The sequence below is a fragment of the Mustela nigripes genome, chromosome X (genome assembly GCF_022355385.1).
Source record: "Mustela nigripes isolate SB6536 chromosome X, MUSNIG.SB6536, whole genome shotgun sequence".
Classification (NCBI taxonomy): Eukaryota; Metazoa; Chordata; class Mammalia; order Carnivora; family Mustelidae; genus Mustela; species Mustela nigripes.
Window position 1 is genome coordinate 81,396,097 of NC_081575.1, and position 13,147 is coordinate 81,409,243.

General features: G+C 38.4%; 1 protein-coding gene across 8 annotated transcripts in view; it reads right to left on the reverse strand.

The window, feature by feature from the left end:
* Positions 1–13,147, reverse strand: part of PAGE4 (PAGE family member 4) — a 151,821-nt gene that overhangs the window by 10,102 nt on the left and 128,572 nt on the right. For 3 of the 8 annotated variants that reach the window (XR_009401266.1, XR_009401269.1, XR_009401270.1), the window contains exon 3: positions 12,858–13,056. The exons of 4 other annotated variants lie outside the window; for them this stretch is intronic. The gene's annotated coding sequence lies outside the window, so the exon portion shown is untranslated. Of the gene's footprint in view, positions 1–12,857; positions 13,094–13,147 lie in introns of all 8 variants that reach the window. One more of the 8 variants, XR_009401267.1, reaches the window with a different exon arrangement.

The following is a 13,147-nucleotide window of genomic DNA, read 5'->3' on the forward strand; positions in this document are numbered from 1 at the left end:
CCAGGCGCCTCTAATATTGTTTATTTTAAACAGATACATGTGCATCTATGTGTGTGTTTTATGTTGATTATCCCTCATCTTTTTGCTATTATAAGAAAAATTAGAATGAACATCACATTCTTCTGCTGTAGCATGCTTTTCTCATATTAGAATGTATTCCTGGAAACTGAATTGCTGAATGAAAGGAAAGTGGGGGCTTTAAATGTTTTTAATTTGTCTTGCTAGATGACTCAAAGATAGGAGAAACCATTTCACACTACAGCTTGTGTATAAAAAGACCCGTTTTCTTTTATTTTTAAAGATTTTATTTATGGGGCACCTGGGTGGCTCAGCGGGCTAAGCCTCTGCCTTTGGCTCATGTCATGATCTCTGGGTCCTATGATCGAGCCCCACATCCGGCTCTCTGCTCGGCAGGGAGCCTGCTTTCCCTCTCTCTCTGCCTACTTGTGATCTCTTTCTCTCTCTCTCTGTCGAATAAATAAATAAAAATCTTCCACCCTTGCAATTGTTGGGTATAACATTAGTTCTTTTTCTGCTATTTTGATGGGAGAAAATGGTCCCATGCTAGTATCTGAATTTGCACTCTTGATAAATAATAAAGGTGAACATTATTACTCAAGTAATTCATGCTCATAGTAAAAAAATATATGAAGTCAGAAAGGGGAGAATTGAGAAACAACCCTGGGATTCCAGCATTCCTTAAAAACCTTTCTTCTGCGGCGTCTGGATGGCTCAGTCAGTTAAGTATCCGACTCTTTTTTTTTTTAAGATTTTATTTATTTATTTGACAGAGAAAAATCACAAGTAGACGGAGAGGCAGGCAGAGAGAGAGAGAGGGAAGCAGGCTCCCCGCTGAGCAGAGAGCCCGATGCGGGACTCGATCCCAGGACCTTGAGATCCTGACCCAAGCCGAAGGCAGCAACTTAACCCACTGAGCCACCCAGGTGCCCAAGTATCCGACTCTTAATTTTGGCTCAGGTTGTGAACTCAAGATTGTGAGATCAAGCCCCATGTCAGCTCCACACTGGGCGTGGAGCCTGCTTAAGACTGTCTCTCCCTTTCCCTCCACCTTTTCCCCTCTTCTCCTCCTCATTAAAAAAAAAAATATTAAAAAAAAACTCTTCTTCTTTTTGTCATTTTAATGCATATATTTCTATATATATGTATATATGTATGTGTATAGATAGAAAGATAGATAGATCTATCTATATATATATATGTCTTACACATTCATTCTAGATTATCATCCATGCTGCAGCAAACATCCTCATGAATCATTGCCTGCCTACTTCCTTAATGATTTGAAAAAAAATTCTACATGAAGAAATAGCAGCTTAAGAGTATTTACAACTTGCCTGACATCACATCCTCTGACAAGGTATTCCAGGAATTAAACCTGTCTGATCCCACTGCATTTGGTTGTTTCTTTACATTGTGTTGCCTGGTGGATCAAGTTCCCTTGAACCCTTTAGCTCAAGGAGTTTAGCAACCCCATGACCATCATCCACAAGAGGTGATGTGGTGTTAAGTACCATATGTGCTGGAAGCAGCACTGGCATGAGGAACATCATGAGCTAAGGCATAGATGCTGGTAGGTCATAATATGCTTGAAAACTGCAGAGACCACTGGCTAGAGATCTGGGCTATGGGTGAAAGAGGGATCTTTTCTTTTGTGTCCTTGACCAACAGTAGAGTACAGTAAGGGCATGAATAGATTGAGAATATAAATATCCTGTGGGTAATTTTTTTTAAATCAACTGCATGCTAATCATGAAAGTTTTCCTGATTGCAAAGGAGAGTTCCTATAATCTGACTGACAAAGCATGTCATTTTAAACTTTGACTCCAACAATCTATAAATTCCAGATATTACTCATGCACATTTAGTTGTCACACACACATTCACATGTATTCAGATAGCTATTACTTAGTGTTGGCATTTTGGGGTGGTTCACTGGAAGCAATGGAGAGGATCCTAGGAAGGTTTTATCCCTCTTGGCAGCTCCATCACCTGGAGAAAATGCCCCCTTCTTCTCTCCTCCTTATACAGAAGCTTCCTGAGTTCCCTTTCTGTGCCAACCAATCCCCAATTTATAATTGCGCTTTCAGTCTTCATTGATGGTATTCAGGCTTCTCACCTGTGCTCATCCAGCTTTGGACTTTTCTCTCTTGATTGAGTTTCTACTTATGTACATATTTCTTGGTAGTTAGACAACTGGTGAAGTTACCTTCGTCATGCTGGCCTTTACTAGCTCTTATGCCTGTATATGCCTTTGCCAAAAATCAGTTGTCATATGTGCATGGATTTATTTCTGGACTCTCTGCTTTCTTCCATTTATCTACCTTTATGTCAGCACCATACTATTGTGATATAGTTTTATAATAATTCTTGAAATCTTATTCTAGTTAATATAGGTCCTTTGCTTTTCCATATGAATTTCAGAATCAGCTTGTTAATTTCTACAAAAAGTACTGCTCGGATTTTGATTGAGAATGTGTTAAATTAATAGATTAATTTGGGGAGAATTGACAACTTAACCATTTGGAGTCTTCAGACCCATGAACAAGATATACCTCTCTATATACTTAAGTTTTGATTTCTCTCAGTGGTGTTTTGTAGTTTTCAGTGTACATATCTATCACTTTTTTGGTCATATTTATCCCTATGTATTTCATATGTTTTATGGTGTTGTAAATTGTATTGGATTTTATTTCAATTTTTTATTCTTGTTAGTATATGGAAATAAAACTGATTTCTTTCCATTGACCTCGAATCCTGCAACTTGGTTAGACTCACTTGTTGATTTTAGTAGCTTTTAATTAGATTCTTTCATATTTTCTGGGTGCCTGGGTGACTCAGTCAGTTAAGCATCTGCCTTCGGCTCAGATCATGATCCCAGGGTCCTGGGATCAAGTCCCGCATCAGTCTCCCTCCTCAGCGGGGAGCCTGTTTCTCCCTCTGGCTGGCACTCTGTCTCTCTCTTTCTCTCTGACAAATAAATCATAACATATTTTTTAATTAAAAAAATAAACTGTTAAAATAGATTCCATCATATTTTTAATGAAAATGATCATGTCATCTGTGAATAGGCAATTTTACTTATTCATTTCCAATCTGTATACATTTTTATTTCCTTATTTTACCTGATTATACTACCTAGAACTTTGAGTACAATATTGAATACAGGTGGTGAGAGTGGACATCTTTGTCTTGGTCCTGATATTAGGGCAAAAGCGTTCAATATTCTGCATCTGTTAAAACAATCATATGGGCTTTTCTCTTTTGGTTTATTACTATGGTGAATTTCGTTGATCGATTTTCAAATATTAAGCCAGCCCTGTATTATTGAGATAAATTCCATTCATGTATTATCTTTTCACCATATTGTTGATTTTAATATATTAAAATCTTGCATAGAATTTTTGTATCTATATTTATGAGGCATATTGATATGTAGTTTTCTATTATCTTTATCCAGTTTTGGTATCAAGGAAATTCTGGCCTCAAAGAATGAGCAGAAAAGTATTCTTTCCTCTTCAATATTTTGGAAGAGCTTGTATAGAATTACTATTATTTATTTCTCAAATATTTGTTATACTTCTCCAGTGATGCCATTTGGGCTTGGAGTTTTCTTTGTGGGAACATTTTTTCACTAAAATTGAAATTGCTTTAATATATGAAGGATTATTCAGGTTGTCTATTTCTTCCTAAATGAGTCTTGGTGTTTTGCATCTTTCAAATTGTCTATTGTATCCTTGCTGATTTTCTACCTATATATTCTGTCAATTATTAAGAAGAAAATATTGAGACACCTTGGTGGCTCAGTTGGTTATCTGCCTTCAGCTCAGGTCTTGATCCCAGGGTCCTGGGATTGAGCCCCATAGTGGGCTCCTTGCTCAATGAAGAGTCTGCTTCTCCCTCTCCCTCTGCTGCTCCCCCTGCTTGTATACTCTCTCTCTGTCAAATGGATAAATAAAATATTTTTTAAAAAGAGATATTGAGGGCGCCTGGGTGGCTCAGTGGGTTAAGCCGCTGCCTTCAGCTCCGGTCATGATCTCAGGGTCCTAGGATCGAGTTCCGCATCAGGCTCTCTGCTCAGCAGGGAGTCTGCTTCCTCCTCTCTCTCTCTCTGCCTGCCTCTCTGCCTACTTGTGATCTCTCTCTGTCAAATAAATAAATAAAATCTTTTTTAAAAAAAAGAGAGAGATATTGAAATCTTAGACTATAACTATGGATTTCTCTGACCACTTTCTTACACCACATACAAAAATAAATTCAAAATGAATTAAGTACCTAAATGTGAGACCTGAAAGCATAAAAATCCTAGAAGAGAGCATAGGCAGTAATTTCTCTGATTTGGGCTGTAGCAACATTTGTCTAGATATGGAAAGGAAATAAAAGCAAAAATAAACTATTGGGACTACATTAAAATAAAAAAGCTTCTTCATACCAAAGGAAACAGTCAACAAAACAAAAAGACAACTTACTGAATGGGAGAAGATATTTGCAAATGACATATCTGATAAAAGGTTAGTATTCAAAATTTATCTTTTTTATTTTTTAACCTTTTTTTAAAAGATTTTATTTATTTATTTGACAGAGAGAGAGACCACAAGTAGGCAGAGCAGCAGGCACAGAGAGAGTGGGATGCAGGCTCCCTGTTGAGCAGAGAGCCCAATGCTGGCTGATCCCAGGACCCTGAGATCATGACCTGTGCTGAAGGCAGAGGCTTACCACTGAGCCACCCAGGCGCCCCTATTTTTAATTTTTTAAAGAAACAAATGAAATGGAAATTTATTTGCAATTGAAGGTGATTTAGACATAACACAGTCATTTGTATATGTGTGTATATACATACATACAAACATACACGATGCCTGTAAAGTAAGCATTTTCTTTGTTAAAAATAGGATAGTATATTGAGAAATGTAAAGAAGTTTCAAATTGATCAACTATGATGCAACTTGAAGAATATCACTGGCTACTTTATTAAGTCATTAAGAATACTAAAATTTTTAAAGAACATATAAAAATAACACTAGCAATGTATTATGAAAAAAATATATTGTTAAGAAATACATTAAAATATGGAAGATACTTTTTTATTATGATCAATTAGCCTTTGATGTAGGGTTCAATGATTCATTAGTTATTTATAACACACCGTGCTTGTCACAACATATGCCCTCCTTAATACCCAGCACACTGTTACCACCTCCCCTCATCCCCCTCACCTCTGAAACCCTCAGTTTGTTTCCCAAGGTCCATAGTCTCTCCTGGTTTGTCTATCCCTCTGATTTCTCCCCCTTCAGATTTCCCTCTCTTCCCCTAAAGTCCTCTGTGCTATTCCTTATGTTCCACATATAAGTGAAACCATATGATAATTTTCTTTCTCTTCTTGACTGACTTCACTTCAATGTAAATGGTGGATATTCACCTTTTCTGATAGCTGAGTAATATTCCATTGTATGTATGTATGTGTGTGTTTATAGATACACACACACCCCATATCTTCTTTATCTATTCATCTGTTGAAGGACATCTCAGCTCCTTCCACAGTTCGGCTATTGTGGACATGGTTGCTATGAAATTAGGGTGCATGTGCCCCTTCTTTTCAAAAATACCTAGTAGTGCAATTGCTGGGTCATAGGATAGATCTATTTTTAACACCTAAAATTTATAAGGAACTTATTAAACTGAACATCCCAAAAACAGATAATCCAATTAAAAGTGGATGGAAGACATGAACAGACATTTCTTCAAAGATAACATCCAGGTGACAGGGATTTAGGAGTTCACTTATGATGAGTACAGGGTGTTGTATGGAAGTGTTGAATCACTGTATTATACATCTGAAACTAATATTACACCTGTATGTAAAATAAAATAAAAATAAAAATCACCCTATTTGCAGACAACATGATTGTCTATAAAGGAATCCCAAGGAATCTGGAAAAAAGAAAAAACAAAAACAAAACAAACTTCTTAGAATAAGTAAGTTTAAAAAAAAAAGTAGAAGTGAGTTTAGCTAGGCCACAATATACAAGAGCAACAGACAAAAAGCAGTTGAATTTTTATACATGAGCAATGTAAACTGGAAACCTAAGTTATTTTTTAAATATTTACAATCATTCAGAATATTAGCACACTTAGATCTGAATCTCACAAAATACATACAAGATCTCTATGTTGGAGGTAAAAACTGAATGGGGGGAAATTAGAGAGGGAGACAAATCATGAGAGACTTTTGGCTCTGGGAAACAAACTGAAGGTTGTAGAAGGGGAGACGTTGGGGGGAATGGGACAACTGGGTAGTGGACGTTAAGGAGAGCAAGTGATGTGATGAGCACTAGGTGTTATATACAACTGATGAATGATTGAACACTACATCTGGAACTAATGATGTACTATATGTTGGCTAATAGAATTTAAATTAAAAAAAAACAAGATCTGGGGCGCCTAGGTGGCTCAGTGGGTTAAGCCGCTGCCTTCGGCTCAGGTCATGCTCTCAGGGTCCCGGGATCGAGTCCCGCATCGGGCTCTCTGCTCGGCAGGGAGCCTGCTTTCTCCTCTCTCTCTCTCTCTCTGCCTGCCTCTCTGCCTACTTGTGATCTCTCTCTCTCTGTCAAATAAATAAATAAATAATCTTTAAAAAAAAAACAAGATCTGTATATTGAAAACTGTAAGATACTGAATAAACCAATCCAAAAAGGCCTAAATAACTAGCATAAAAACAAACACATAGACCAGTGGAACAGAGTAGAGAGCCCAGATATGGACCCTCAACTCTATGGTCAAATAATCTTCGACAAAGCAGGAAAAAATATACAGTAGAAAAAAGACAGCCTCTTCAATAAACGGTGCTGGGAAAATTGGACAGTTATATGTAGAAGAATGAAACTCGACCACTCTCTTACACCATACACAAAGATAAACTCGAAATGGATAAAGGACCTCAATGTGAGACAGGAATCCATCAGAATCATAGAGGAGAACATAGGCAGTAACCTCTTTGATATCAGCCACAGCAACTTCTTTCAAGGTATGTCTCCAAAGGCAAAGGAAACAAAAGTGAAAAAGAACTTGTGGGACTTCATCAAAATCAAAAGTTTCTGCACAGCAAAGGAAACAGTCAACAAAACAAAGAGGCAACCCATGGAATGGGAGAAGATATTTGCAAATGACAGTACAGACAAAAGGCTGATATCCAGGATCTATAAAGAACTTCTCAAACTCAACACATACAAAACAAATAATCATGTCAAAAAGTGGACAGAAGACATGAACAGACACTTCTCCAATGAAGACATACAAATGGCTATCAGACACATGAAAAAATGTTCATCATCACTAGCCATCAGGGAGATTCAAATCAAAACCACATCGATATATCACCTTACACCAGTTAGAATGGTCAAAATTAAAAAGACAGGAAACAACGTGTGTTGGAGAGGATGTGGAGAAAGGGGAACCCTCTCACACTGTTGGTGGGAATGCAAGTTGGTGCAGCCAATTTGGAGAACAGTGTGGAGATTCCTTAAGAAATTAAAAATAGAGCTTCCCTATGACCCTGCCATTGTACTACTGGGTATTTACCCCACAGATACAGATGTAGTGAAAAGAAGGGCCATCTGTACCCCAATGTTCATAGCAGCAATGGCCACAGTCGCCAAACTGTGGAAAGAACCAAAATGGATGAAAGGATAAGGAAGATGTGGTCCATATACACTATGGAGTTTAATGCCTCCATCAGAAAGGATGAATACCCAACTTTTGTAGCAACATGGACGGGACTGGAAGAGATTATGCTGAGTGAAATAAGTCAAGCAGAGAGAGTCAATTATCATATGGTTTCACTTGTTTTGGAGCATAAGAAATAACACAGAGGACATGGGGAGATGGAGAGGACAAGGGAGTTGAAGGAAATTGGAAGGGGAGATGAACCATGAGAGACTATGGACTCTGAAAAACAATCTGAGGGTTTTGAAGGGGCGGGGGTGGGAAGTTGGGCCAGCCTGGTGGTGGGTATTGTGGAGGGCATGTATTGCATGAAGCACTGGGTATGGTGCATAAATAATGAATTCTAGTACACTGAAGAGTAATTAAAAAATAAAAATTTAAAAAAAAAAAAAAAGACTTCAGGAGGTGCAGCCCAGCTGATAGCTTGACTGCCATCTCAGGAGAGACCCTTATCCAGAACCACACAATTAAAACTGTTCCTGAATTTCTGACCCTCAGAAACTATAAGCAAATAAACATTTGTTTCAAGCCAAAAAAAAGAGACCTAAACAAATGGAAATACACACTATGTTCATAAATTTGAAAACCCGACATAGTCAAGATATCAATCATCTCCATATTGAAATATAGATTTAACACAATACTGATCAAACATTAGCAAGAATGTTCTAAGCATATAGAGAAGCTGGTTTTAAAATTTATTTTAAAAAGGTGCTTTGCCATCTGCCTTCAGCTGAGGTCATGATCCCAGGACTCTGAGATCAAGTCCCTCATCAGGTTTCCTGCTTAGCGGTGGCCCTGCTTCTCCCTCTCCTGCTCCCTGTGCTTGTGCTGTCTCTCTTCCTATCAAATAAACAAAATCCTTTTATAAAAGGCAAAAGAATTGGAATAGTGAAAACAATTTTGAAAAAGAAGAAAGCTGAAGAAATCCACACTACCTCCTTTTGAAGAGTACTTGTCATTTTTAGACTCCCTCAATTTGGGCTTGATATTTTCTTTTCTTTTCTTTTCTTTTCTTTAAGATTTTATTTATTTATCTGACAGAGATCACAAGTAGACAGAGAGGCAGGCAGTGAGAGAGGAAGGGAAGCAGGCTCTCTGCTGAGCAGAGAGCCAGATGCGGGGCTCTATCCCAGGACCCTGGGATCATGATCTGAGCTGAAGGCAGAGGCTTTAACCCACTGAGCCACCAAGGCGCCCCTGGGCTTGATATTTTCTTGTGATTCAACTAAGATAATGGCTTTGGGGGAAGAATACCATTCAGGTGACATGCCCTTCTTGTTACATCATATCTGTGAGTATGTTATATAACTATGACGTGTTACTGTTGATATTAACCTTGATCACATGTTTTCGGTGGTATCCATCAGATTTCTCCACTATAAAATTACTGTTTTTCCCTTTTCATAGTCTTCATTAGAAGTGCATTACTAAGTCCAGCCCATACCCAAGAAGAAGAGAGTTAAGCTTCACCTCCTGGAGAAACAAATATAAAAGATTTTACAGATATATGTTAAAATCGCTATGGTAACTAACAAATATTCGGAGAAAAATACATTGAGGCCATACAAATATATTTTTTTCTCCTCAAAGTTTAGGCCTTTGATTTTAGTATGAATCCAGGGAACTTGCCTAGAAAAACTATTGCTCTGATGTTTAATCATGGTTTTAGTGATTTTCTGTTTCATTCATTCCTTCTACATTTATTATCTGGAATTCTTCTGTAAGGAACATATGTATACTGGGATTCTTTTTTTAATCTCTTAGGTTCTATTCCAATACAATTGTTTTGTTCTGTGGCTCCAACTGTTGCAGTTCCGCCATTGAGACCTACCTCTTCCACATTGGCTCCTGTGTGCTTATGACATGGTCTTCCTGTTCTTTGTTATTTTGTTTTGTTTTTGTTTTTTAGCTTCTCTTTACTTTCTGGCAATACAAAATTATACAGGTTCATCTTCTGCCCTAGAATCAGTCATTTCTTTAGGATTCCTGATTCCTTTTATTGAGAAATGGTATTTAAAAACTTAGATCTGGGCACTAAACTATCTGATTTTAAGAATTATTATAAAGTGACAGTAATCATGATGCATAGATGAATGGGGATGGAAAAGAGTCCAGAAATTGGCACACACAAATATGGCCAATTGTATTTTTGACAAAGGTGCAAAACCAATTCAATAGAGAAAGAGTAGTACAAATGAGTTACAGGGTAGTACAATGCCTTAGAGTGGTTTGACTTACAATTTTTCAAGTTTACAGTGGTGTAAAAGCAATACACTTTCAGTAGAAATGGTACCTTGAATGTTGAATTTTTATCTTTTCCCAGGCTAACTATATGAGTATAATACTTACTCGTGATGCTGGGCAGCAGCAAGCCACAGCTCCCAGTCAACCATGCAGTTAAGTCAGCCAGTACACTTACAACCATTCTACACCCATACAACCATTCTCTTTTTTACTTTCAGTATAGTATTCAATATATTACATGAGCTATTCCACACTTTATTATAAAATAGGCTTTGTGAGGCACCTGGGGGGCTCAGTCAGTTAAGCATCTGCCTTCAGCTCAGATCATGATCCCCGGGGCCTGGGATTGAGCCCCACATTGGGCTCTTTGCTCAGTGCAGAGCCTACATCTCCCTCTCCCTCCACCTGCCACTCCATCTGCTTGTGCATGCTCTCTGTCAGATAAATAAAATCTTCAAAAAAATAATGAAATAAAATGGGCTTTGTGTTAGATGATTTTGCCCAACTGCAGGCTAATGTAAGTGTTCTGAGCCTGTTTAAGGCTAGGCTAAGCTATGATGTTTGATAAGTTAGGTTTATTAAATGTATTTTCAACTTAAACTATTTCCAACTTTTGATGAGTTTTGGGGGACATAATCCCATTGTAAGGCAAGGAAAATCTATATTTTTAATAAATGGTATGGGGACAATTGGACAGTCATATATAACAAAAATAAATCTCTACTTAAATGTGATATCATATTCAAAAATTAATACCAAATGGAGCGTATATCCAAATGTAAAATAGAAAACTATAAAAGTTAAAGAAAAAAACTTAGGAGACCTTGAGTTTGTCCACAGATTCTTTGACATGACACAAAAAGCACGATATGTATCAGAAAAAAAATGTTAAGTCAATCTTCATCATAATGTAAAACTTTTGCTTTGTGGGGTGTGTGGGTGGCATAGTCATTGGATGGCTGCCTTTGGCTCAGGTCATGATCCCAGGGTCCTGGGATCAAGGCCCACATCTGGCTCCCTGCTCAGTGGGAGCCTGCTTCTCCCTCTCCTGCTCCTCCTGCTTGTATTCCCTCTCTCTGTGTCTCTCTCTGTCAAATAAATAAACTCTATAGGGGGGAAAAAAACCCTTTTGCTTTGTTAAAGACACTGTCAAAAGAATGAAAAGAAAATCTTCCCTAATGCAATGAGATTTCCTGGATTGGATTCTGGAACACTTAAAGAATATTAGTGGAGGGGCACCTGGCTGGCTCAGTCATTGGAGCATGTCACTCTTGATCTCAGGGTGGTGGGTTCGAGTTCCATGTTGCATGTAGAGATTCCCTAAAAATAAAATGTTTAAAAAAAAAAAGAATCTTACTGGAGAAATTAACAAAATCTAAATAAAGTCTGTGGTTTGGTTAGCAGTACTCCAAGCACAGTACCAATGTTAATTTTTTTAGTTATGACAAAGGTACCATGTTTATATTAGATATTAACATTAGGTGAATCTGACTGAAGAGTACATAGGAACTCTTCGTATTATCTTTGCAACTGTTCTGTAAAACTAAAATCATTTCAAAATATAAATGTTTATTAACAAAAATATAGCCAAACTTAATAATAAAAAAACAGCTACTCTGCTTGAAGCCAGAGAGGAGATCTCCCAGAAGCTCATCATCTCTGTCTGTGCCTTGCTGATCTCTTAGACAGCCTCTGGGGATCCTATATAGAACTCTCGGATTCCTTGGAGTATGATCCCTAAACCACAGAACTAATCATTAATAAGACTAAAGGACAGAAATAGAAGCCTAGCTCAGGCCTGAATAATTGAAGATCTATTAGTTTATCTTTAAGGCCTCTCTCTCTATCATAGAAGATAATTAATTTGAACCGATATAATCTCCTCTTTACAAGGTCAAACATATTGCAGCCTAATATTCTGAACTTAAAGCTGCAAAGCACTTGGTTTTTTGTTCAAGGTATCTTAAAAGTGCCCAAGATAAGGTGGCTGGCTTAGGATTATACAAGAGTAGGAAAGATTAGGCTGCGATTTTGAGGATGCATGTGTGTATTATAAAATCCCACCTCATGTCTGAATTTTCATGAGGGCTCTTCAATGTCCTTAAAATGATTAAATACTAGCTTTAAAAAATATATGGCTACAAAGAGAATATATTTGAAAATCATATATCTGACAAAGGGCTTCCATCCAGAATATATAAAGAATTCTCCAAACTCAATAACAAGAAAAAAACACAACCTAATTTTCAAATTGGCAAAAGGTCATGGTCACTAAATCAAAGAGGGAAATTAGCCCATGAAAAGATGCACCATATTATTGGCCATTTGGGAAATGTAAATTATAACCACAAGAGATACTAATACATACCTGTTAAATGACAAAAAAATAAAGTACAGATAAGCCAGGAGTCAAGATGGTGGAGAAGTAGCAGGCTGAGACTACTTCAGCTAGCAGAGATCAGCTAGATAGCTTATCTAAAGATTGCAAACACCTGCAAATCCATTGGCAGATCGAAGAGAAGAAGAACAACAATTCTGGAAACAGAAAAACAACCACTTTCTGAAAGGTAGGACCGGCAGAGAAGTGAATCCAAAGCGACGGGAAGATAGACCCCAGGGGGAGGGGCCGGCTCCCGGCAAGCAGCGGGGCAACGAAGCACAAAATCAGGACTTTTAAAAGTCTGTTCCACTGAGGGACATCGCTCCAGAGGCTAAACCGGGGCGAAGCCCATGCGGGGTCAGCATGGCCTCAGGTCCCGAGGGTCACAGAAGGATCAGGGGTGTCTGAGTGTCGCAGAGCTTGCGGGTATTGGAACAAGAAAGCTGGCTACAGAGATGGAACTGACAGTAAGATCACAGCTCGGTGTTACCTTGAACCAGTCGCAGGCTCGGTGAGCTCAGAGCGCGGCCGGAGGTCAGGCAGACGGGAGTTAATGGGCGCTGTTCGCTGAGGGCGCACTGAGGAGTGGGGCCCCGGGCTCTCAGCTCCTCGGGGCGGAGACCAGGAGGCCGCCATTTGTATTCCCGTCCTCTGGAACTCTACGGAAAGCGCTCAGGGAACAAAAGCTCCTGAAAGCAAACCCAAGCGGATTACTCAGCCCGGCCCCTGGTAAGGGCGGTGCAATTCCGCCTGGGGCAAAGACACTTGAGAATCACTACA